The following is a 24,154-nucleotide window of genomic DNA, read 5'->3' as shown; positions in this document are numbered from 1 at the left end:
GATACTGTACTTTTAATTTAAAGAAAAATTAGAACTTGAGGGGAAAATACAATTTTTTATCACTCTGATTTTCTTGCAGCTCAGCTTAGTATTCTTTATATCTGACTTTCAAGTTTCTGATGATCAGATATGGATAATCTACACTGACTTCAAATCAAGTCTGCTTTACCCTTTCTTTATAAACACATCCTTCCCCTTTAGAATAAAGGTACTAAGTCTGTTTTTTTGTTGTTGATGTTTTTTTTGGTTTTGTTTTGTTTTGTTTGTTTGATGGTTTTTGTTTGTTTGTTTTAAATTCCATTTCTATACAACATAGAAGCATAAAAATAAAAAAAAAAAATTCAAATGCTTCAGAGAAGACCCAGACCAAGCACTATACAGAGGAGATGTGGACTCTCTCTAAAGGGCATCACCCTGAACTGTGTATACATGAGCCAGTCTTTACCCTGTGCTTACAGGCCATGGATTGTTCCCTAGAGCAATTCTTGAGGAATGCATCTAACAGTCTTTGTATATGTAAGCACAGAGCAGGTGACAAGATAATATTTTGTTTCCCATTTGTTGCATTAGCAAGGCAACACCGATAATTTGGTCTGATGCTCGGATATCAAAATTGCTCTTCTTGTTAGAAAGGGCCACATAAAGTTATGCAATGGCCAGAGAAAACTTATAGTTGTAAAAGAACGACAGTTCAATATGCTGATAAATTAAGAATTGAGAAGTGACTTAAAAGCAGCACAGCTCAACAAGGGTACCCAACGTGAGCCAGAAAAAGCCCTCCAGCCTAGCAGCAATGGACAAAACATGAACCCATGGAAGCTAAAGAGAAGAAACACAAGCTGGGAATACAGTAAGACAAACGTTTTTAATACTCTGAGAGTGCTTAACCTCCTGAACAAACTACCAAAGGAAGTGGTGAATTCCCCATCATTCAGTGCCTCTGGAGCAAAACTCTGAGCCTTTCCATAAACTACGCTTCAGACAAACACAAGTTTGGGGCTCAGTGCAGGGTAACTGAATGAAATGCAATACACTGTTATGTGCAGGAATTTCAGAGATTTACTGGTCCCTTCCTGCCTTCAACTCTCTGCATTCAGCTGCTCACAACTAAGGTTTGACTCACTAAGGTTCCCTCACTGTAGATACTCTTGATACTCTTCCACACATTAGATTCTCTAATTTTTAAGCCTCTTTGCTGCCGTGAGTCCAAGGCAAAGGGATGAAAGTGGACAACCCTGACTTAATACATTGATGTAACACCTGAGTGAAGGTTCCCTTGTGCAAGGAGGAACACAGGTCTAGACGTCAAGTTTGGCATTAGGGCAAGTCCTGAAGGGTCTGTGCAGTTACAGCTATATGTCAACATGAAGTCACTCCTTTGGGTTGAAAATTTTTTCAAAAAGCTGAAATGATAAAATTACCCTGTTAGGCTTCATGCTGATGTAGGTATTTTTCATCCACATAGGCCTGTGTTTGGTCCTTTTTCTGCTATCCAGGCTTTCTCATCAGTCCTTTCTGACCCACTGCTTTGTTCTCAGGTCTTCTTGTCTTCTGGTGCTGCTACACAGATTTTTTTAATTTTCACAGCCATGCTTCAGTCCATGTCCTTTTCCAACCATTTGGAAAATCTTGGCCTTTGCCTGCTGTCAGAACTGCTTTAATCCAGCCTACTAAAGGCTCAGCAGACATTTTCATTGTGTCTGGCTGAAGCACTTTACCTTTCACCTGCTCAACACCCAACAGCTTGTCCAAATGAACCTGTCACTCCTCCAGACAGACAGGGAGGCACAGGTCAGGGCCAATCTTGGCCGATAGCAATGAACCTCAGAGACTGAACTAAAGCAGAAACAAATGCAAATCTGGCATCATAGATCTGCAATCTGGGCTTCAGAGATATTTTTAGGGGATTCATAGTTTAAGCTGGAGCCAATTCTTTTTGTCTTGTTTGAAGAATATAGCTGTGATGGCAGGACCCCAAACCTGACAGAAGGTACTTGTCAGGGAAGGGAGGTAACTTTAAAAACTACTCAAAATACTTTATCTGCCATCTATATTATTAGGCAATATGTGCCTTTTCAAAGAAAACCCAAGGATAAATTGAGAAATAATTTTAACAATATTATAGAAATTGTAGGAAATGGGGCTGGAAAGGATCTCAAGTGCCTTATGAAAACACATTCACCCACAGCTTGTGAGAAACAGGAGGACAGTGGCTATTTTCAAGACTCTTAAAAGAATAAAGCACAATTCATCATAGTTGTCTCCAGTGTTTGAATCCTTTTTGCTTATGTATGTGGCACTAAGAGGCTGAGAATTAGTCACCCCACCCCACTCCAAAAAGAAATATATTGCAAGCAAGTTTCAAGGAGAAAGTGTGAGGCACTTTGGACTTTGAGATTATGTACCTAAGTGCATTTCAAAGGGGCTATGTCTCTACATACTTGTTTAATCTAGTCCTCACTTGTTTTCCTCAACCTGGTTCTCAGGACATCACAGAAATACGAAAAGCAACTATAAAAGGCTGGATGAGGGTTACCTTTTTCTAATATGTAAGGATGTGGTTTCAAAATGCAAGGTGCTGCACAGACAAAAAGAAAAGTTTCCTGAAGCAGTTGACAGGGCAATCCCACAACAGCTCTCTCAGCAGGAGGAGAAGCAGCACAGCACAGCCTGGGGATGCAAAATTACTCAGTGTAAGGGAGAGGAATATTTGAGGCCATGTTCTTTGTAATGTGAAACTCCAGTGGGAAACTGAGAAGGAGATTTGGAGAAACACCTTGAGAGTCAAAAAAAAGGTCCAGCTTACTGTATTTTCTAATCCAACTACAAGAAAAATAGTAGACATCTGGGAAACACAGTCCTAGAGACCTGGGGAAAAAATGCAAGTCATCACGATTGTATGTGGTATAAATTGAAATACTATATTCCCATTTAAAAACAACCGTGAGTAGTTAGGAGAAAAGCAGGTTAACAGAAGTGAAGGAGAATCTATCTTTAATAAAGAAAGAAAGCAAATGGAGCTTCTGGTCTCATAAGCCAAGCCAGACCAATAGTGGGCACAATTCAGTGCTGTTACATCTTTCTTCATCAGTTGAGGCACTAAAATAGCTAAGGAGAAATGTGGATTTAAGTATAATCAAGGACTGCCTTTCACAGGCTTCTTTTTCTTGCTTCCAATTTCATAATTAAGCAGTTAATCCTGTAAATACATTGCTTGTTGCTTTAATTTCAAGCTTGTCTAGCTCTTAAAAAAATACTTCAGTAAATCTGACAGGCAGAAAAAACATGCTTTTTTCAAAAAAAAACCTTCCCTGAAAAGCAATGACATAGACAAAGCATGCTGGAGTGGCTGTGACCCAAAATACATGTGTGAATCCCAGAAACTGGGATGTGTTTCCATCCATGCTACGAAGGTCATGGAGCCTTTTGGCTGGCAGTGCTTCCTTAACCACAATCAGGGGGCAGTCAGTGAAGAGGTAACCCACAGCAGAAGGAAAAATTGGGACTAAAATAAAATCTGAAGCAAATTTTCTTTTCTTCAATTCACAGCATGTATTCCACCAGCCAGAATGACTTTCTTTTTCACAAATTTGTTGATTGCTTTTGGGTTATAATTACTTTTTAATTGCTGTTTAAAGATATTTATACTTTTAAAGGATCATGATTTTTCAGGATAATTAACTACTGATTTCCAGAAACTGAGAATCTATTTACTGACAAACTGCAGTGGTATCAAAGGGAGAGACATTTCTTCCACTCGACTCATGCTAGTATATCGGCAATGCTCATCAGGACTTGTTTCTGGTGTCTGGAAAAGTCTTTGTTGATTCTGGGTGTCCCAAAATATGAACTTAATTTTCTCAACTTTTGTTCTGTGTGGGAAATCTTGTTATTGTTGAGCTCTACAGCAATCATCATTGCATACAAGCAACATAAACATTCCTTACACACAGCACAGACAGAACATTTTTAACCATCTATGATGCCTTTCAAAAAAAGGAACATCTTTCTGAGTTGATGCTTAACCACTTACACAAAGAAGCTGCAGGAAGTCAAAGAACGTGACCAGCTCCAAGGAGTGGAGATATAATCCACCCACTTGTGTCTCCCAGATGAGTGTTACTCATCCCAATCTGGGCTGACCAACTGAATGCCTGTTAAAGATCCCATAGTTTGTGCTTTCGGCACTTGAGCCTAACTCAGTGCCTTTGTTTTTTTCCTAAGCAATCCTGATGCCAGAACTTCACAGCATCTGAGAATAGCTGAAGTTGGAAGGGATCTATGTGGTCAATGTGGTCCAATCCCTGCTCAAGCAGGGACACCCAGAGCAGACTGCCCAACACCATGTCCAGGTGGCTTTTGAAGACTCTATCCTGTTTGCATCCTACCTTTAACTGTTTATAGACATTGATGAGATCCTCCCTGAGCCTCCTCTTTCCAGGCTGAAAAGCCACAGCTCTCTCAACCTCTCTTCACAGGAGAGGTGCTCCAGTCCCTTCTCTACCTTGAGACCCTGGCTTGGACCCTTTCCAGTAGGTCCAGGTCTCCCTTGTACAGGGGAGCCCAGAACTGGACACAGCACTTCATATGTGGCCTCACCAATGCTGAGTAGACAACCTCCCTCACCCTACTGGTGATACTTTGCCTAATGCAGCCCAGAACACCGTTACCCTTCTTTGCAGGAAGGACATATTGCTGCCATATTCCATTCAAGATACTCTCACTAAGGGAAATGCCAAAAATTCCCCATATGCTCTCTTCCCACCTAATCTGAGTTCAGCCCGTCTCTTTCTGTATGTTTGCTCGATGTGCACCCAGCTCCAGTTTGTGCTCTGAGTTTTCCTTTGCCTTGGTACAGCTTAGGTACCACCACCTGCAGCCCTACTGCAGGGGAACCCACCCAATTTGCTGCTATCAGATGAATCCTTATGTTCTTCTCATCCCCAAATGAGCTGAAATAGCACTCAGAAGGCTGCTAGTGCAGCTGCATAACCTATGGTTACAGCTGGAAATGAAGAATATCTGGGTGGCACTTTACATAGTGTCTGGCATGCATTTATGCGGTGAGAACACAGATCCAGGGGACAAGGCTTTCCTGCATGCTGGGGCTCAGTCTCTGCTGCACGTCCAAAAAATCTCACGCCATCATCCGGTCCTTTCCATGATGGGTTAAGGCTGTGACACCTTGCCTCAATCAGAGCATGCAGACACCAGGCTTGCTTTTGGAAAGCAGCTTACCTTAATGAAGTGGTGTGATTTTCCTTGGTCTTGGCACACAGAAAGCATGCTGGGCAAGCATAAAGCCTGTGGGAATGATTCACTAGTGTTTGCAAGAGGCTTTTCTAATTTCTTCATCTTCTTTTTTTTCTATATTTTTTCCTGCTTTTTTTTTTTTTTTTTTTTTTTTTTTTTTTTGGTGCTACCAGCTGCTTCATATTCTGTCACTTGCTACAGGAGAAGACTGTTCCACCATGCTAAGATACAGTTCAGTGCATAGATGCTATAGCAGTTCAACTTGCCTTATTTTTTCCCGTTTATAGCCTTTGTTTAAAAACCCAACAACAAGTCCTGAGACACAGTGTGCCAGCACCAGAGACCATCAAGGATACAGAGGTGATTTCTGGAACATCTTTTCCATTTCTAATTCAACTCCAAAAATAATTTTTAACTCCCCTCTGCTGTGATCCATAAGCAGAGTAGACATTCAAACTGAAAATTGCCAAAAAAAATCTTACTCATTCTCATAAAAAAACAGGTTTTGAGCTTTGCTGGCCTATTGATTCTAATTCTATATTCTGATCATAGTCATTTCCAAAGCAAAAGGCCTGTTGGGATCAGATCCAGGAATATCTTCAGATTTGCATAGGAGGAGAAAAAGCAGGGATCCCGCTCATCCCGGACTCCCACTGGGAGTGAATTTGAAAATAAGACTGAAGAAAATCCAGGAAACGTAAATTAAGACTAAATTGGTAAATACGGACAAAACATACAACATGCATAACCGCAAGCAGTGTAACTGGGGAAGCCTGGTCTCCTATGGACCTGTACCCTGCAGTTGTATTCTCTGATGCCTAATAATGCTTGAGTTCATGTTGTGGCCCTTATCCCAGGGATATTAACAGTGCCTCTCTCATCAATCCACCTTCTGTTATATTAGAACTTGTCAAAAAATAATCTCCTTGGGACCATTGCTAAATGTGATTGAAACTGCACAAGTCAAAAAACCCTGGGGAAGAGAATGACAGAGAGATAAATGCACACAGAATATGAGCACAGAAGCCTTGTTTCAGAAGGAAAGCAGGCTAAAAGCTGGTATACTTGCATTCAAAGTGGTATTCTGCTAATTTAAATCTATCAGTGAGCATTTCCAAGTGCACCAATAAGCGCCAAAAGAACAGGTTGTTTGCTTATGAAGGGAATGCCTTAACCATTTAACTATCAGTTTTGTCGACTGATGGGGAAATGCAGTGTTACGTGGGCAATCAGACTGGAAGATCACAAACACTCTTTCCAGATTTAAAATATGCAGAAGCATGAAAGAGTGTAAAAAATGTAAATCAAAGGAACCAGCTTCTATCTGGATCGAATAAATGAAGGATCATTGAAAGATGACAGGGTTTGTGGGGAAACAGTAGTTAGAGAGTATGCTTACACATATGCTTATAAACTTATATACACTTCTGCTTACAAACAGCGCCAGGAATGTTCCCAAGTGCTGGAACTCTATGCTGCTGACTGGTTGGAGAGTCCCTGACATCACTCATCCCAGACCAAGTCCCTTCTGTCAGCTGTGGAACAGATGTTAGCACGGACTAAAGGCCAACAGGCAGCTTGGCAGCAGCTTCCCAGTTTTTACAAGGTAAAAAGAAAAAAAAAAAAAAGAGAGAGTTGAATAGGTTTAATAGCATGGAGACAGCCCAGGCTGACGGAGCAGTACTCCTGCCATCACTGAGGGAGGGAGGCCATATCCTATGCACTGCTGCCCAGTGCCAGACCAAAGGCTGACAGTGTCATGGGGTCATGGGAGTACCTCCCTTTGGTGCTAACTCTGCAGGAAATGAAGTACTTCTTGTGGTCAATGGCTTGATGTCCTAGTGGAGATCAGTAACAAATGGTGTCCCTCAGGGGTGAATATTGGGACTAGAGCTGTGTAACATCTTTGTCAGTGACATGGACAGTGGGACTGAGTACATCCTCAGCAAGTTTGCTGATGGAACCAAGCTTTGTGGTACAGTCGACACACAGGAGGGAAGGGATGCCATCCAGAGGGACCTGGAAAGGCCTGAGAGGTGGACCTGTGTGAACCTCATGAGGTTCGACAGGGCCAATTGCAAGGTCCTGCACCTGGGCCGGGGCAATCCCAAGCACATATACAGGCTGGGCAGAGAATGGATCGAAAGCATTCCTGAGAAGAAGGACCTGGGGGTGTTGGTGGATGAGAAGCTCAAGATGATCTGGCAATGTGTGCATGCAGCCCAGACAGCCCATGGCAGGGGGCTGGAACTGGATGGGCTTTAAGGTCCCTTCCAGCCCAAACCATTCTGTCATTCTGTGATTCTATGATCTGGCTTTTTGAGAGAAGCTGTGAAGAATGGGACAGAACACATGGAGGAGAAATGGGAAAGAAATATCTCCATACAGGTCCTCCCAGTCTTGCTTCATTCATCTTTATGTGCAGCCCAAGGGAAAGACTAGAAGTTCCATTGGACAGCCCAGACTATCACAAGCTTGCCCTTTACCTTGGAGGCAACCCCAGCTTTGTGCACTGGTACTCTTCAAGTGTCTCAAAGCACCAGGTCATTTATACCATTGGCAATTTGCAGTATCACTTTGTGAGATAAGCCATATGGCTGACCCTGCCATCAGCCTCTGCACTGGACAACATCACCATGACCTATTCTTGAAAGAGGACTCAAGCTGTTATACACGTTTTATTTTAAAGGAGGTATAGTTCTGTGAGAGAGAACAGCACAATCTCTCCTAGCTCTGATATATTTTCTTCCTCTAGATCTGTTTCCCCATGTCTTGTACCTTATCTGCAGTCAAACTCCAAGGTCTAGCCTTCCTCCCAGTTGCCAAAGGTACCTTTCTAACGACAGCAAACTGCTATGGCCATGGCATAGAGCCATTTTCATCACTCACTCTGTAGCTGAGATAATGTGAGGTTCAGAAATGTGCATTTGCCTCATCACTGAGAATCACCAGCTTTGACCAGCCACCAAGTAAATTTCTGGAAGTGAGAAGAGCTTCCCCCTTCAATTAAAAACCTCGTGCTCATGCTCTAAGCTCAAAGACATGATGGAAAAAATTCAGTTCAAAACTGAGGTGTACAAATTTCAATAAATACCTTGTAGGTATAAATGATACCCAGTTCAAACAGGTGATGGAGCTTTTCCTCGTTAATATAGCCGTCCAAGAACTGACTAAAACTCTTTTCTTCTCCTATATGCTCTCTTTCTGCTTAAGGCAAGCTCTAGACTTGCTGTGTCCATTCTTTCTCTCACTGTCTCCCTGACATGTCTCTCTGTCTCACCTCTTCTGCCACACAGAACTGTGCTCCTGGCTGCACCCTCCCCCTTATTTGTCCCATTTCAGTCCCTAAATCTCCCCAGTACACTTGCCACCTCTGTATTCCTACTCTACACCCTCACACCACCTATGGCAATCTAATCTAATCCCAGGAAAAAGAAACATCAAAAGGCTCTTTATGTCCCTCCAAGGTCAGAGTTTACTATGTACTCTGAGTCCTTCTGGACCCAGAGTTCTCTTGCCTTCCAACCCAGGGCACCCTTGCTTCTGATGCTCACTTCAGCCAATTCATTTTCCCTTCCTCCCACCTGCAAGAGCCTCTGAGCTGATGCATCTTTCTTTCACATCATGCATTCACCATGCAAGCAGTGCTGCTTAAAATTGAGACCTAGCAGTGGGTTGTTGAAAGGGGTCCAGGCAAATTATATCAGGATGTCACATGAAAGGTCACCTGCAAAAATTTATAAAATGCACGTTCTGGTATCTAATGGGCCGTGGGTGCATGTATCAAGCTCATGTTGATTGCCACTCTCTAAAATGTGCTGATGGCTACATTTAAAGTTCACCTCCACCTCCACTATCTCTTGTAATCTGCCAGTAGAAAACTTTCCTTTCCCCTGGTGCATTACAAGAGGAGAGGAACTTATTTGCTACAAGCAAAAAAGCCCTCAGCCTTTGCTGCGCTATCACTTCTACCAGCAGGAAAATGTTTGCTTTATCCTATTTCATTGCTAATCCACAATGTCAATATGCAAGGCTTTTTCATCAGGCTTGATTGGGATGTATTAATGAATGCTGCCTTCCCCATCCAGTAATCCTTCTCATATCAGCATTTATTTTCAGTCTTTGCCCTAAGGAAGGGAAGCTTCACAAACATTAAGTCATCACAATGTTATAGGTAATATCTAGAGGAAAGTATAAACCACACTCTGATAAAAACACCGGCACTTTTTAAATTATTTTTTATTTTTATTTTTTTATTATTTTTAATTGAATGATGAAACCATCAGGAACAAAAGGAAAGAGTCCCAGCATGGTATTTATGTTGAAAAAGGTAACTAGCCCAGTAAGTAAGGGGAGCGCGATAATTAGGGTGCATGTAAGGAAGTGCTTGAGAGTAGATGAGAAAATCTTAAACCTTCACCGAAGGCATTTCATAGAATCATAGAATAGTTTGGGTTGGAAGGGACTTTAAAGCCCACCCAGCTCCACCCCCCTGCCATGGGCAGGGACACCTCCCACCAGACCAGGTTGCCCAAAGCCCCATCCAGCCTGGCCTTGAACACTTCCAGGGATGGGGCATCCACAGGTTCTCTGGGCAGCCTGGGACAGGGCCTCACCACCCTCTGAGTGAAGAATTTCCTCCTTATATCCAGTCTAAGTCTCCCCTTTTTTAGATTAAAGCCATTCCCCCTTGTCCTGTCACTGCACCCCCTAACAAAGAGTCCCTCCCCAGCTTTCCTGTAGCCCCCTTTAGGTACAGGAAGGCCGCTGCAATGTCTCCCCGGAGCCTTCTCTTCTCCGTGCTGAACAACCCCAACTCCCTCAGCCTGTCTTCGTGGGAGAGGTGCTTCTGATCATCTTTGTGGCCCTCCTGTGGACTCATTCTGATAATTCCATGTCCATTTAAACCAAAGGACCAAATTTCTTCCATGTTAAATTTCACGTTACTCTGTAATATCTGTGAGTGCTCTTCAGTGAAGCTCTAATACCTCTGCAAAAGTTAATGTTTTATATCCGATTAACTCAAATGGGTAAAATATGTTATAATGATGGCATGTATTTAAGAAAGACAGAGAAATTAATGGTGTGGGTACAACCACCCTGTGCCTTTTTGGATGGAAACCTGGGAGACAAGGACTCCACTGTTTTAACACGGGCTCAGCTACGTGATGCCCTCCTCACTCCACTTAAGGTTTGTTCTCAGTTTCCCCAAATGAAATATGAAGGGAATATTTATTCTAGGGGAAATATATGCCCTTATGGACATTAATCTGTTAATGCTTTTAACTAATTCTCAGCTTTTGAAGATAAAAATTTTTACATGAGTGCTGAACATTATTAAGTATACAAAAGCAATGAGAGGAAAAATGTATTTATGAAATATATTATTGCATCAAATGCTATATATTATGTAAAACAAACAGAAACTAGAAATCATTCTTCATTCTCAGAGTCTTGAAATATTATGAACACTTTTTGCAGATATTGTCTGTGCTGCTTTAAAAAAAAAATGTAGGCATCTATGCCTCTGTCAGAGAACCCTTTCCCTTGACAAGACCAAGGACTTCATAACTTCTGTAGATATTTTTCTTTCTGTCTTTTGAACAATGCTTCTGTGAAAGGAAATAGCAATCAGTTATCGCTTTTAGTTTCAATGAAGACTTTTCTCCATTCCTACAGAAATAATTTCTTGCTTTCTGCCAAAGCAAAATTAAAAGAAAAACACAGAAAATTATTTCTAGCAATGAAGAATACAAAACAATGAATGATAAAAAGCAAATGTGTTCAAGTAGACGTAATTTTCTACATCAAATTTTACTGAAGAAACATGTTTGGAATATTTCACTGTTGTCCCTATCAATCCATGATAGATGACCCTCAGAGATGAACACCTTGGAGCTGCAGAAACTGGGTCTGGGGAGCCAAGCAGCTGTTTCCTACCCCTTTAGGGCAGCAGCCACAGTACACTTGAAGTGCTTTGGTTTTCTTTCTTTCTAAAGGCAATATACAACTGAAACCTGAACTGCCTGCTGTCAGTGACTTCCAGCAAGCTAGAAAGGGCCTGTAGTGGTCTAACCTCTTCTGGAAGAAGGAAAAACTAATTTTTCCAAACTTCTCATGCAATCTCCACTTGATGTGGAGTCCTTCTTCTTCTTCAAATTTACCGGGGTTTATTAATAAAACCAGACTATTAAACAGCTGCTGCATTTTACTCCAGAGGTGGCTCCATGTGTGTGGTGAAGAGGATGATCTCCATCTACAGCTCATAAAGAGTTTTATATAAATGTCCATTACCCATGTAATGGCAACAGCCAACAGTTTTATTAGGCAATATAAAAAGATAATAGGGATATAAATTGTAATGCCTCAGGGCAAAAGCCAATCAATGACTGTCTGGAGTTATCCAGAAGAAACTTTCTGTGCACAAGTTATTCTCTTATCATGTATTAGGGTGTTTCTTGCCTTTCTCTGCAAAATATCAGGAGGCACATGCTCCAAGGCAGGCTGCTCAATCCCACTGATATCTTGTTAGGTTGAGTCTAGCAATTCCTCTGTTCTTACTGCAACGCATAAATGAACTGTGACACTTCACTTTATCAAATGATTGATATCCAATGAAAGTCAATCCAGGGATTTTCCCATGTAATTTATGCTTACCAAAACAATTATATATATTTTTTTTTTCAAATTTGCATAAGTTTAGTTCAAATGTTTTCCTTGCTATGTCCAAATCCTTCAAAAAGCAAATGAAATAGCAATAGGCTCCTGTTTTTCAGGTGGTGAGGAGGACATTAACAGTATGGTGAATCACACAGAACAGTTTTTGTTGGAAGGAACCCTTAAAGATCACCTCATCAAGCCCTCCTGCCACAGGCAGGGATGTCTTCCACTAGATCAAGTTGTTCAAATACCTGTTCCAACCTAGCTTTGAACAATTCTAGTGATGTGAGATCCACAACTTCTCTGGGCAACCTGTTCCAGTGTCTCATCGTCCTCATCATAAAAAAATTCTTCCTTATATGAAACTTGTGATACAGAAGGTTACAGTCTCAGCTTTTGCTTTGGGACTCTATTAAAACCTGTTGGGTCTTCTTTTGACCGGGTAACCCACCTAGTGGATAAGGGAAAGGCTGTTGTTGTCCACCTAGACTTCATCAAAGCCTTTGACACGGTCTCCCACAGTGTTCTTCTGGAGAAGCTGGCAGCCCATGACTTAGACAGGTAAACTTTTTTGGGTTAAAAATGGCTGAGAGTGGTGGTGAATTGAATTAAATCCAGCTCGAGAGTGTTCACAAGTGGTGTTCTCCAGGGGTTGGTGCTGGGATCCATCTTCTTTAATATCTTTATTGATCTGGAGGAGGGAATTGAGTGCATTCTCGGTAAGTTTGCAGATGACACCAAGCTGGGGGGAAGTGTCAATCTGACAGAGGGTAGGAAGGCCCTGCAGAAGGACCTGGACAGGTTGGATTGATGGGCAGAGGCCAAGAAGTGCCAATGGCATCCTGGCTTGGATCAGGAATAGTGTATCCAGTAGGAATAGGGAGGTGAGCATCCCCCTGTACTAGGCTCTGGTGAGGCCAAACCTCAAGTACTGTGTTCAGCTTTGGGCCCTTCACTACAGGAAGGACATCAAGGCCCTGGAGCATGTCCAGAGAAGGGCTACGAAGCTGGTGAAGGGCCTGAAGCCCAAGACCTATGAGGAGTGGCTGAGAGCACTGGGGGTGTTTGGTCAGGAGAAGAGGAAGCTCAGGGGAGACCTCATTGCTCTCTGCAACTACCTGAAACGAAACTGTGGGGATCTGGAGGTCAGCCTCTTCTTGCACGTAACCAGTGATAGGACTAGAGGGAATGGCCTCAAGTTGTGCCAGGGGAGGCTTGGAAATTAGGAGACATTTCTTCCTCGAAAGAGCAGTCAGGCATTAGAACGGGTTGCCCAGGGAGGTGGTGGCTTTACCATCCCTGGGGGTGTTTAAGGAAAGGTTGGAAGTGGTGCTTAGGGACATGGTTTAGTGAATGATATTGGTGATTGGATGATGGTTGGACCAGATGATCGTGAAGGTCTTTTCTAATTTTAATAATTCTATGATTCTATGATTCTCTGTCTTTTAATATTGCATTAGCCATCTTTAGGAGGCACACATCCCTGCAAACAGCCTTCAGTCTTCCAAACTACCTGCTGTGTTCTCCTCTTGCAGGCCATGCCTCAAGTGCCTCAACCACTCCCTTTGGGTTATAGTTTCTTTCAGCATTTTACTATGTCTCTCACAGAGGCATCATTCTCCAGGCAGCCCCTAACCTGTGTTCCTAAAGCTCTTTTCTGTTTTCTCCAGATCTCTCCGAAGTGTGCCTCTTAAATCTCAGCTCCTCCATCTCTACACTTGTTCTCCTGCTGTGCTAAGCTTCTCCTTTGCTGGTTCCCTCAGTTTGTCCTTGCCGTTTCTCCCTAGTGAAGTTAATCCCCACAACTAACTGACGTGCATGAAATAAGAGTAGCTTGACAAACTTATTGTATGCATATTACACACCCTAATGGCTCCAGAGGCCCTGTGTAATATACAGAGCAACAGCAGAGTGTAACAGAAAACTTTAAAAGGCTGGAAATTTTGCTAATAGGAACAAAATTGCTTTTTGCGTTACAGCACAATCTTTAACTTTTAACTTTTTTTTTTTTTTTTAATGACTAGGGATTTTGTAAAATAGCCTCCTGGATGTAAGACAGAAGCCACTGCACTTTCAAGGGATGTCTTTCCCATGGGCTGCTACCTCTTCCACCAGCCTGAAATAGCCATGATGTCTTTACAGGCTGCTCAGACTGAAACATCTTTATGTCTGAAAAGGGGATGATGAGGGAAGAGGAGAGGGGATCTCTACAGTGTGGGATGAAAGAGCCTCGATTTGTGTTGTCTCTAGAGGCATGAGTTATGTTTGTGCGGGAGGTTGTGTGGGTGAGGTATATTTGGGTGAGGAAAGAGAAGAGCTGCAGTTTTCAGTGGTTTACAATCCAAATCCTCTTGTAACATTGCTTTTGATATAAGTTTGGATAGATGCTCTGTGATACCAAGTTCTTTTCCATGATAATTAAGACACAAAATCTTGATCTCACTAAAGACCACAACAGTTTCACCACTGAGGTAGGACTGAAAGGAAAATGACTTTTTCATTAGGTTTAAATTGCACATGTCAACCCAGTGAGGGTCTCCACCGTTCAGATTTCAATGCAGCGCTCCTCCCAAGCTTTCTGTGTTTGCAGCTTGGCTTGCTGAGGAAATGTCTGGTTCAGTCACACTGCATGAGACTGTCAGTCAGTACGCTCCCAAAACTTTTGAACCCCTGTTTGGAAGGATAGGGATCTCAAAGATATTAAATTCCTATAAGACTTACAAATACATGTAAGAAGAAAAAGATTGAAGCAGACTTACTAGATACCAATGAAATTCACTCTACAAAGAGATACTATCACTTCTCTAAAGTGGAAAAGATCTCAATTTGCATCTTAATAGAAACCAGAGAATCCATTTCTGCCCGTGTGGCCCCAGGATAAGAGTTGCAACTATGGTTCATTTGCCCATATGGAAGGGAATGATAGGGCTTCCTGATTTTTAGCTGGTGTTGAACAGCCCACAATTAACCAGGTCCCTTCCTAGCTGTTGCAAATTGCCCTACAAAACTTGCAGCATCTGTAATTAGGCATTTATAAACATCCTCAGCCTTTGTTCTTCCCTTGGATCTTCCTTTAAGTCCCAGACAGATTAACCTTCTGGAGATGTAAGTTGCAGCTACAGTAACCTTTGTAGCTATCTGCCAGAAAATGGGGAAAGGGTAGCAATAAGAAATAGATGTTTTCTAAAGCTGGGACTTCTGATTTCATAGGTGCTTTGAGGAGCTGTGTGGCAGCAGGTATTCAACAGGTACCATCTCTCAAAGCACAATCCAATAGCATGCCAATCTGACACTGCTATCGTCTTGATTAATTTTTGTCAGGTTTTGTCTTTTCATTTCTCTCATTCTCCGTGGTCTCCAGTATTCCTCCTTCTGTCCTAACAGATAGTTGACCATTCTCACCTGTCTTTACTGTAGTCATCCACCACTGGCATGTTGTTTTTATTTGGCCAGTGGATAGCTATTTTTTTCCTTTCTTCCTTTTTTATTCCCTTCTTGCTTTCCAACATCGCTATTTGTTACTTCATCTCACCGAGTGCAAGCACCGAGTGCAAGATTGTGGTTTGGGAATGGTTCAGCTGCAAGCAGAGGACAGAGGGCAGCATTTAAAGCCAACAGCAGTAATATGAAGCACACCTGCCAACTTGTCATTAATGTGGCCACCAAAAAAGGAGAGAATAACAATGCTATCAAATCAGACCCAATTCTGTGCCTCAAATGCTGTTCATTACCAAAAAGTCTTTCAGGAATGACAAGTTTTTAATCCTGCAACTCTACTGAGAGATGATGCCAACAGCAGAAAGTGAAGTTGTGACACAAATTAAGCTAGGATAGCTTGACATGGCAACTGAAAGTCATCTCACCCCATGTCAGATGACAGCTATGGCATGAAACCACAGATAGGATAGCATTTGTAAATATATTCTTCATGTGTATTTTTTAAACCAGGTACCATGAAAGAATATAACAGCAAAAGAACCTGTGAACCCAAATAAACATGGTCATTACTTCCTGCTGCACTGCTACGTGCAGCCAAATAATGCCTTCTGCTCAGCTAAAACTCAGGGAGTGTTATACTTTCCCCTTATTTTCAGTGGTCTACAGTACAGCTGGTAAAATTTTGCTCTGGTTAGGAACTTGATTTATAAAGTCTCTAGTCCTAAAACAGGAAATGAGTATTTCATCCCCACAAATTTAGGAGGATTCTTTTTTTGGCTTTCATGTTCCACAAAATCTGTTTTTGTTTCCTATAAAGGGTCCAATCCAACTGCCATCAAAATCTGTACAGATTCCCCCTGACTTCAGCTGGGCTTGGCTCATGCCCTAAGGCAGTGCTACAGAAACAGACAACACCTAATGAAATCATGTGGTGTAAAGGACCAGGGAATCCCAAACTAAATCCCCACCCTGCAAACAGCCATGTGTAAGCTTAAATGTGCATTAAAATTGAAGTCAAAAAGCTACTCATGTCTATCAAGTTAAGCACATGTTTAAATGTTTGCTGGAGCCAGTGCTTGGTACAATGAACAGAAAAATCTTTACAAAATTATTGTGGGTAAGATCACTCCTTTCCTTATGCTGTACAATATCCTGAATCCTTAGGGGTTTCTATTGTCTGTTTGCAGGACCTTTCATGATTTTTATACAACCAAGTTGCTTTCATTTTATTCTTCCTTGTGTATAAACTCAGATAACATGCTTCTGCAGCATCTTCCCACTAACCTCTGAGAGCTCCAAGGAGAAACCTCAGAACTATTTATCTCACCCTGTTATTAAAATTACAGAACCTCAGTCAACGTCAAACCTCTAGAATGTAAATCACTGCAAAATACATAACAATAGGCATTTTTATTTGTCTAAAAGCGGGAGACAGACCAAAAGTGTTTCTGGTTTTGTATCACAGGAACACTGAGGCACAGAGATTACCCATGATTTCTCTAGTCTCACAAGATTAATAGGGAATTAAACTATATCTGACCAGTAACTTCACAAAAAGATCACTTTTTCTTGTCCTATGACCCACAGCAACTCTCTCACCTTATTTTTTCACAATGGGAAATCAGACTCAAGGGCAAGGGCTACCTAGAAACTCCCTGGCAGAGCTGTGAGAAGAAGAAAACTTCTGGCTCCACATAGCACGCTGTTCCTCATTCAGATCAGCTTCAGTTGAAGAAAAAAAAAAAAAAAAAAGGAAAAAAAAAAACACCCTGCTCTCAGTTTTCTCTGAACAGGGTTTGATATGTTAGATCAAGCTATCAGATGTAGCACATTACTCTGATAAAGGGTACACATTCCTGTATCACCTCCTGCTATTTGCCTTGGGCTCTCTGATGACACTGCAACCCTCTTGGACTGCTCCTCATGAGCAGCTGGCCTTGAAAGACATCCAGGATATGGCCAGGGGGAGCTAAACAGAGTGAAAACAGGAGCAAACTTAAATAATCAAAGCTACTAATCTAAGCAGAACCCACCACAAACATTGCGTCTTTGAGATGGTGGGCTTTGCAGGCACGCTGGCACAAATGTTTCTCTTTTATGTTGAACGACCTCACTGCTGTGGGCTTGAGTCAAACCTCTGTCATCCTGCTGCTGGAAGTGCTAATAGCGTCCTGCTGTAAGGCATAATCTGGCATAATAGGAGAGAAATGCTTCAACACGAACTGTCAAAATGGATTTTGTGATGTGTGATCTCACTGCAGTCTCTGAACGAGATGGAGAGACCCAGAAAAACCTAACTGCAATGTTTTTTGCATCAACAGGAGATCTTCCTTGCTGAACAGCACCGCCAGCTAGGGATAAGACGTGTGCCGTACCCATCCTCCTTATGACAGTAATAGCACCCACAGGGTGCAAAAGCGTCTGCTGAAGATCCTCCTGCAGAGCAGGGCCATGCAATGCCCTTGAATAACATTGGTATAAGACTCACTTCTAGAAGAAATGTGAAGAATGGCCTCAAAGCAAATTTCTGGTGTCGTCATCATCGAGCTGTCCCGCGCTGCCACATCACGTTTCTACAGAAGGACATGAGCACTGTCACAATCTGTTAACTTCCTTAATACCACACTAGTGTTAGCCACTACCATGGGACATGAAAAAAAAAAAAAAAAAAAAAAAAAAAAGATGTAAGAAATTTGTACAGAAGTCCTTGGTGTGCCCAGGAGCCTGACTCTCTAAAGGGAATCAGGTAATCAGACAGAAACTCACCTACAGGTTTCTTGACTGTATTTTTGTTCACATCAGTCCTGAGGCGCTTCTGAGTTGGGAGATTTTCTCTCTGAGATAAATAAAAGGCTCCAAGCTGGAGATACCAGAGTATCTTGTTCCTAATTATGGACCTGGAAACCATGATTTTTGCTAGAAGTGAGGAGTTGTTTTCATACCACTGGATGACTTTTCAAATAAGTATTTCAATTATGGTAAACCCCAGTTCAGCAAAGCACTTAAGCATGTTTGTAGGTCTAACCATTCAGTATTTAAGCACATTCTTCACCAATGCTCTGCTGAAATTATGCCTAAAACATAGGTCTGTAAAAAGTAGTCACATAAAAAATCACTTCAGAATGGTATTTTTTTTCCCTCTTTTTGATTTATTTTTTTTAATAAACAAAAGCATTGCCAATGCCGGTGAGCAATATGCTGATGTTTCAATATGCAGTCACATCCAAAGTTCAAATTTCGGGCAAATATAGTGAATATTTTTATTATTATTATTTGCTCATGCCTAGCTCATCCACTGCCAAAGAGGACTTTCTTTGCTATCCAGACCTTTTGTTGGTAGCAAGCCCAGAAAGGCAATCGTAGCCCATTGAACGGCTTTTCCTATGTTGGTAGCCTGTGGCCCTACAAGCAGAAAGCAATTCCCAGACAATAAGCAACCTCTCACACTGAAAATAATCAGTAGTATTTTGAATCAAGTCAGATTTTGGATCAAGGAGCCAGTGAATTATGGCTGATTACCTTTTCAAAGTAACTCATACAACAGCCCTGGGGCTTGTATTTAAACAACATTTTCAATATGCAAGTAGTTCGATACTTTGAAAAATAGCAGTGTTGCTAACATTTGGCCTGGTGAAGGAAAAAGTGTATTAATTTGCCCAGGCAACTGACTCTAAAACAGTGTATAAATAGCCCTTTGCGTTAATTCAAAGTGAAATGTCAATGTTTCATAATTTATGATAGTATGCTGAGATTCAGCTTCAAGAGCTCACTGCAGGTTCAGTTAGCATCAGGTCTAAAACCTGTCTTCCTGTCTTCTGAACCTTGAATCTTTCGGAAAACCTTTTCTTTCTGCTTGGATTTATTTTTATTTATATTAGCTCAATTATTTATGACCATTTCAATGTAAATTACTCAGTTTAGAGGAAGTGAAATGCTCTGCTGTCGTAGCAGTTTACCCACATCTTCTTGAATCCCATCATCTTGGCATGAAAATGAGGAGAGATTCTTCTTGCTACTCAGGATGTGGGAACCTAAAAGCTGTTTCCTGGTCTGTATCTGTAGAGCACGACATTATCAGTCAGGCACAATGGTTATGTTACTGTGCTTCCAATTGTCATTCGAGGCTGTTTACCTTTCAAGAACCAGCTGCAAAGTAGCAAATTATTTTGAGGTTTGAAGCTAGGAGCTTTGCTCCTGGCTGTCCCTGACTTGTTATCTGATTTGGGGCATCTTGGCCATCCTGCTCCCCATCCTTCTGCACAGCTGCATAACTCTACTGAACCTGACAGATACGTGACTGCAAAGCTGTGGCATGGGAGACGACACGATTCCTTCTGCCCCAGTTATTCCTTAAGCATGAGTTGGGAACTGCTCACCTCCTTGAGGAAAAAAAAATACGGTAATAGGATTGTTACGGATGAACAAAATGTTATACACATGCAAAATGGTCTTGCTAATCAACAAGAGCTCACTCCCTGCTGGAGAAAGCTCAAGAAGAACAACAGAAATCATTACCATGCTGGTAGGATTGATTAATAAGGAAAACTGCATTAACCACTTCTACTAATACTCATTAGCATTTATACGTTTTAACAGTCACTAAACTTATGTGTAAATAGCATTCCTAAGTGACAAGTAAGGGTGCCTGAAGGGTGCCACACGATGTTGGCGTTGTTTTCTGCTTGTGTGGGTTTTGCATTGCAAGAAAAAAAAATCAGTATTGGGTAAGAAAACCAGTAAGAGGCAGTCAGGACAGGAGGAGGACCCCAGGAAGGCACCTTGTGCAGCCTGAGACAGGTTTTCCTTTAGAGCAGATGACAGATGTACTCCAGGGAATATTTTAAAGGGGCTAAGCAGGAGGTAGTTGAACGTGGGATCAAATACAGGTTCCTGCTGCCAGGCGGAGTGTGGGTACAGACAGCACGGCCCCTTGGAGCCCCAAGAAAACACTTTGATGAGCAAGGTTTGTCCTTCCAAAGCTGGATACAGATCTGGGCACCCACTCCTTCCCCTAGAAATGGGGCAGTGGAAGCAGGCACCCTAGGAAAGCATCTGCATCAGCCATGATGCTATCCACTAGCGCCTGTTGTCCCACAATTTGAATTTGTGCTCTGGGGGCTTCCAAATAATGTGGTTTAAATTTAGGAAGTGACTGTTCAGTTATCAATGCAGTTGAAAATTATAATGAAATAGTGCCTGGCACCTCCAAAATACTGGTCCAAAGATGATTATCTGTGTAATCTGTGTTTTCTGGAGCCCATGTGCAATTACCAAGCACTATTTTTAGACTGGTTTTCAGGAGAGTTGTGTTTAGATCTTGGCTCTGCCACAGACTTCCTGCATGACCTTGGGCAAATCGGTTTCTTTCTCAGCACCATCTGCAGTATAATACATTTTCCTCCCACTCTAAATTTGTCTCGCCAATGCAGATTATGAGCTTTTCGGAGTAGGACATCCCCTTGCCGTGTTTATTTAGCGACTGACACGACAAGGCTCTGAGCTTTTCTGGTGACTTCTAGATAGTTTTTAAATGTAATTGGTAAGAACCTGCTAGAAAAGGTGATTTGCACAGGATCACCTTCCACATTCAATGCAACCATGTGGAGGGTATAAAATTATTAAATCCATTGTACGTGTTAGACAAGACCAGTATTTGTCACACACTTCCATTGCGGAACATTGGGGCTTTTAATTCCAGCTACCAAATTGTACAAATGTGTTTTCCATTTATTTATTTTTTCTCCTTCTCGTTTTTCACAGTGCAGACCGTGCCTTCCTCCTCTGAGATTATTAACCCGCTCCCTGTGATTAGCGTGGAGGGGCTGGTTGGTTTGGTTTGCTCGTTTGTTTTTTCACCTTCACACGGAATTACAGCCCAGGTTGACCGGGGCATGCGAGTGTGCTCAGGGATCAGCGAAGGGCTCTGCAGTGCTGGTCCTCACGGGGAACTTCGTACCTGGACACCGGTTTCGCGGTTGTGACCTGCAGCCAAGTGGGAGGCATGGACAAAGCGAAGGAGCAGCAGACCAGAAAACAAACACAATTAGCAGCACTTCAAAGCTCTCGCAGAGGAGGGGAGAGCTGAAGCTGGCCGGCGTTTAAAAAGAAAAAGGATGTAAAAGTGGTATCTGCCTTTCTCTTTTGGATGAGGTCCCTGGTGGAGCAGGGGCCTGGGCTCCTCTGCTAGGAGAGGAAACAGACTGGTGATGGAACAGGCTCCTTAGCACAACGTCCTGCGAAAAGAGGCAAAACTGGAACTTGGACATCACTTCAAGGGCACAGGCAGCACTCGCTTGATTCCCTGGCCACTGAACCCACAGCGAGGGGCTCTGGGGGCAGGTGTACCTCCAGCAGGATCGTGCCCCAGCCTGGTGTCGGGCGAAGAGCCCCCAGGCAAGTTGTGGCCATGCCCATAGCTCGGGCATTGCTCCCCGGGACCCCCTTACCCTAGCCGGGGGAGGGACCACCACAGAGCCCTCTCTCGGTGCGGGGACACAGGAGCGATGCCCCCCTCAGCACGGGCAGGGGGCGACCCCAACCCCTGGGGGGGGGGGGGGACACGACCCACACACTTTTGGGGTGCAGCCCCTCCGGGAGGGGGGGGAGCAGGGCCTTGGGGGTTTGTAGGGTGGGCGGGCGGGGGTGGGCGCGGTCCCTCCCCGCGGGCCGGGAGGCGGGTGCGGGCTGGGCTCCCGGCAGGCTGCGCTGTGCTCCGCTCCGCTCCGCTCCCTGCTCGCCCCGGCTCCGCCGCCGCTGCCCGCATGGATACCCGCCGGGGGGGACGGCGGGGCAGCCCCCGGAGCTGAGCAGCCCGGTGCGTACCCGGTGGGGATGTGCCAGAAGGGAAGGGTGGGTGCAAAGCTGGGGGTGGCGGGGGGGGGGTCCGCGGTGAAACTTTCCACCTTACGGGCTCGGCAGGGCACGGGGGCTGCCTCTCGGGGAAAACTTCGCTCCCCCTGCAGCCCCGGCCCTAACGCTGGCCCCATGCGGCTGCGGCTCCTGGGGGGCTCCCCCCCCAGCTGCAGCCCCTTCTTTTGGGGCGCTCGCCCGCTTTGCCCTGCAAGGTGCAGCGGCCGCTCCCCGGCTCGCTCCTTGCTTTGCACCGGGTTTTAGCTCCCGTGCAGGCAAGACCAGCGCATATTCCTATAGAATTTGTAATAGCATTAATCCTTCCGCATTGCTTTTTTTTTTTTTTGAATTTTCCCCCTCTTTTTCTCTGTTTATGCTCAGGGTGAGGGTAACGGGGTGTGTGTGTGTGTGCCTGTCGCTGCTCTTCAGCTGCAGTTGCTCTTGGCCGAGCCTGGGGACCGGCTGCAGCTGCTTGGGCCGGGGAGAGAGGGAGGGATGTTAGCAGAGGACCTGCTGGTCGCATTTTGCTCCCTCTCTCCCTAGTTCTTCCCCACATGCGTCCAAAAGGAAGGGCTCGTCTTGCCCTTCCCGTTTGCAAGCACTTGGAGGACCCCTGCACCGGCCGGGGATGGGTTAAACGTGGCTCTCCCAGCTCCAACTTGTGCTATTAAAGGAAATAATCCAGCCTCTCCTTGCCCACTTTTTGAACCCAGCTGGATTATTTGCAGGAGGAAGAGAGAGCCGCGCTGCCCCGAGAAACGCATCAGTGGGTGTCTTTTTCCCTCTTTTTTTTTTTTTTTTCTTTTTTTCTTTTTGTTATTGTTCGTGGTGGCTTCATGCCCTTGCTTTGTTGTTGGGAGGATTAAGGGTTGCCGAGTGTCCTTAGTCCCAGATCCAATTAAAATAAATGCAAGTAAATGGGACATAAAGGGAAGTCAGTGCTGGCATCCCGGCAGAGGCACTAAAGCATCAAGGCTGGTTAAAAGGAAGAGACTCGTGGAAATGAATGCTCTCCTTCTTACTCGTTTGCTTTGCCTTTGCAGCACTGTCAGACAGGCTTAGAGAGGTGCTCCATTTGATTGGGGTTTTGTGAATCCTTAACCAATCTCTGTCCAGCAGAAAGAAAAAGAGAAAAAAAAAGTCTTCTCCACAGGCATAGGCGTTTTAACTTCTCTCTCATTTAGCAGATGCTTTGCTGTATGAAAGCTGTTTCGAGTTCTCAGCAAAGGAAGCAAGAAAGGGTGAGCTATGAGAAATGTGGAGAAGTGCTGCACTGTTTCCTAGCCACTGCCCGGACTGTTTCTGCTCATTGAGGGCTTGTTCCTGGTCTGGAGCAGTTGTGCAGAGGCTCTAGCTGCGAAAGCAGAACATGGCAAAACAGCCTGGGCAGGTCTCATCTGCCTTTTTTAATTCCTGCTGACATACGGAGTGCTTATCCTGCACTTGAACAAAAAGTTACTTCTGTTGCTTGGAAAGGACTTGGTGACAGAAGCAAGGAGAAAAGGAAAGATCCCTACAGAGCCAGCCTGCCGTTGGAGAGTGCTGCTGAGAAAGAGCTTACAGCCGTGATTTTTGCACCCAAAAAGCACTGGAGTCTTGTTGAGAGAGCCAGGTAGGAGCAAGCATACTGCAGGGCTGGAAACTGGGGATATCCCTCTGCCTGATCCTTTGGTGGTGCTAGAGTTGTAGAAAATCAGCAGGTTGGCTGTACTTGCCTTGATGCAGCAAACCATAGTGTCTTTTTCTTTACTTCTTCAGTTTTGCTCTTTTTTTTTTCTTTTTTCTTTTTTCTTTTTTTTTCTTTTTAAGCTTGATTCTTAACAAGATGTAGTATCCGGTGGCTTCTTAATGACCATGCCCTGTACCTGTGTGTTGGTGGTACATGGGATGCTTCCTTAAATGTATGTTATGTTTCTGTGTGGTTATCGTCTGTGCAGAGATAAGGTCTGACTAC

At 43.5% G+C, this 24,154-nt stretch overlaps 1 protein-coding gene across 10 annotated transcripts in view; it reads left to right on the top strand.

Moving 5' to 3' along the window:
* The first annotated feature begins 22,027 nt into the window (after positions 1–22,027).
* The window catches only part of FAT3 (FAT atypical cadherin 3), a 419,198-nt gene continuing 417,071 nt past the window's right edge, over positions 22,028–24,154 (top strand). For 9 of the 10 annotated variants that reach the window (XM_072032791.1, XM_072032790.1, XM_072032787.1 and 6 more), the window contains exon 1: positions 22,028–22,165. The gene's annotated coding sequence lies outside the window, so the exon portion shown is untranslated. Of the gene's footprint in view, positions 22,166–23,387; positions 23,813–24,154 lie in introns of all 10 variants that reach the window. The other variant, XM_072032785.1, reaches the window with a different exon arrangement.

This window comes from Anas platyrhynchos, chromosome 1, assembly GCF_047663525.1.
Source record: "Anas platyrhynchos isolate ZD024472 breed Pekin duck chromosome 1, IASCAAS_PekinDuck_T2T, whole genome shotgun sequence".
NCBI classification, from domain to species: domain Eukaryota; kingdom Metazoa; phylum Chordata; class Aves; order Anseriformes; family Anatidae; genus Anas; species Anas platyrhynchos.
This window is presented reverse-complemented; position numbering and strand designations above follow the sequence as displayed.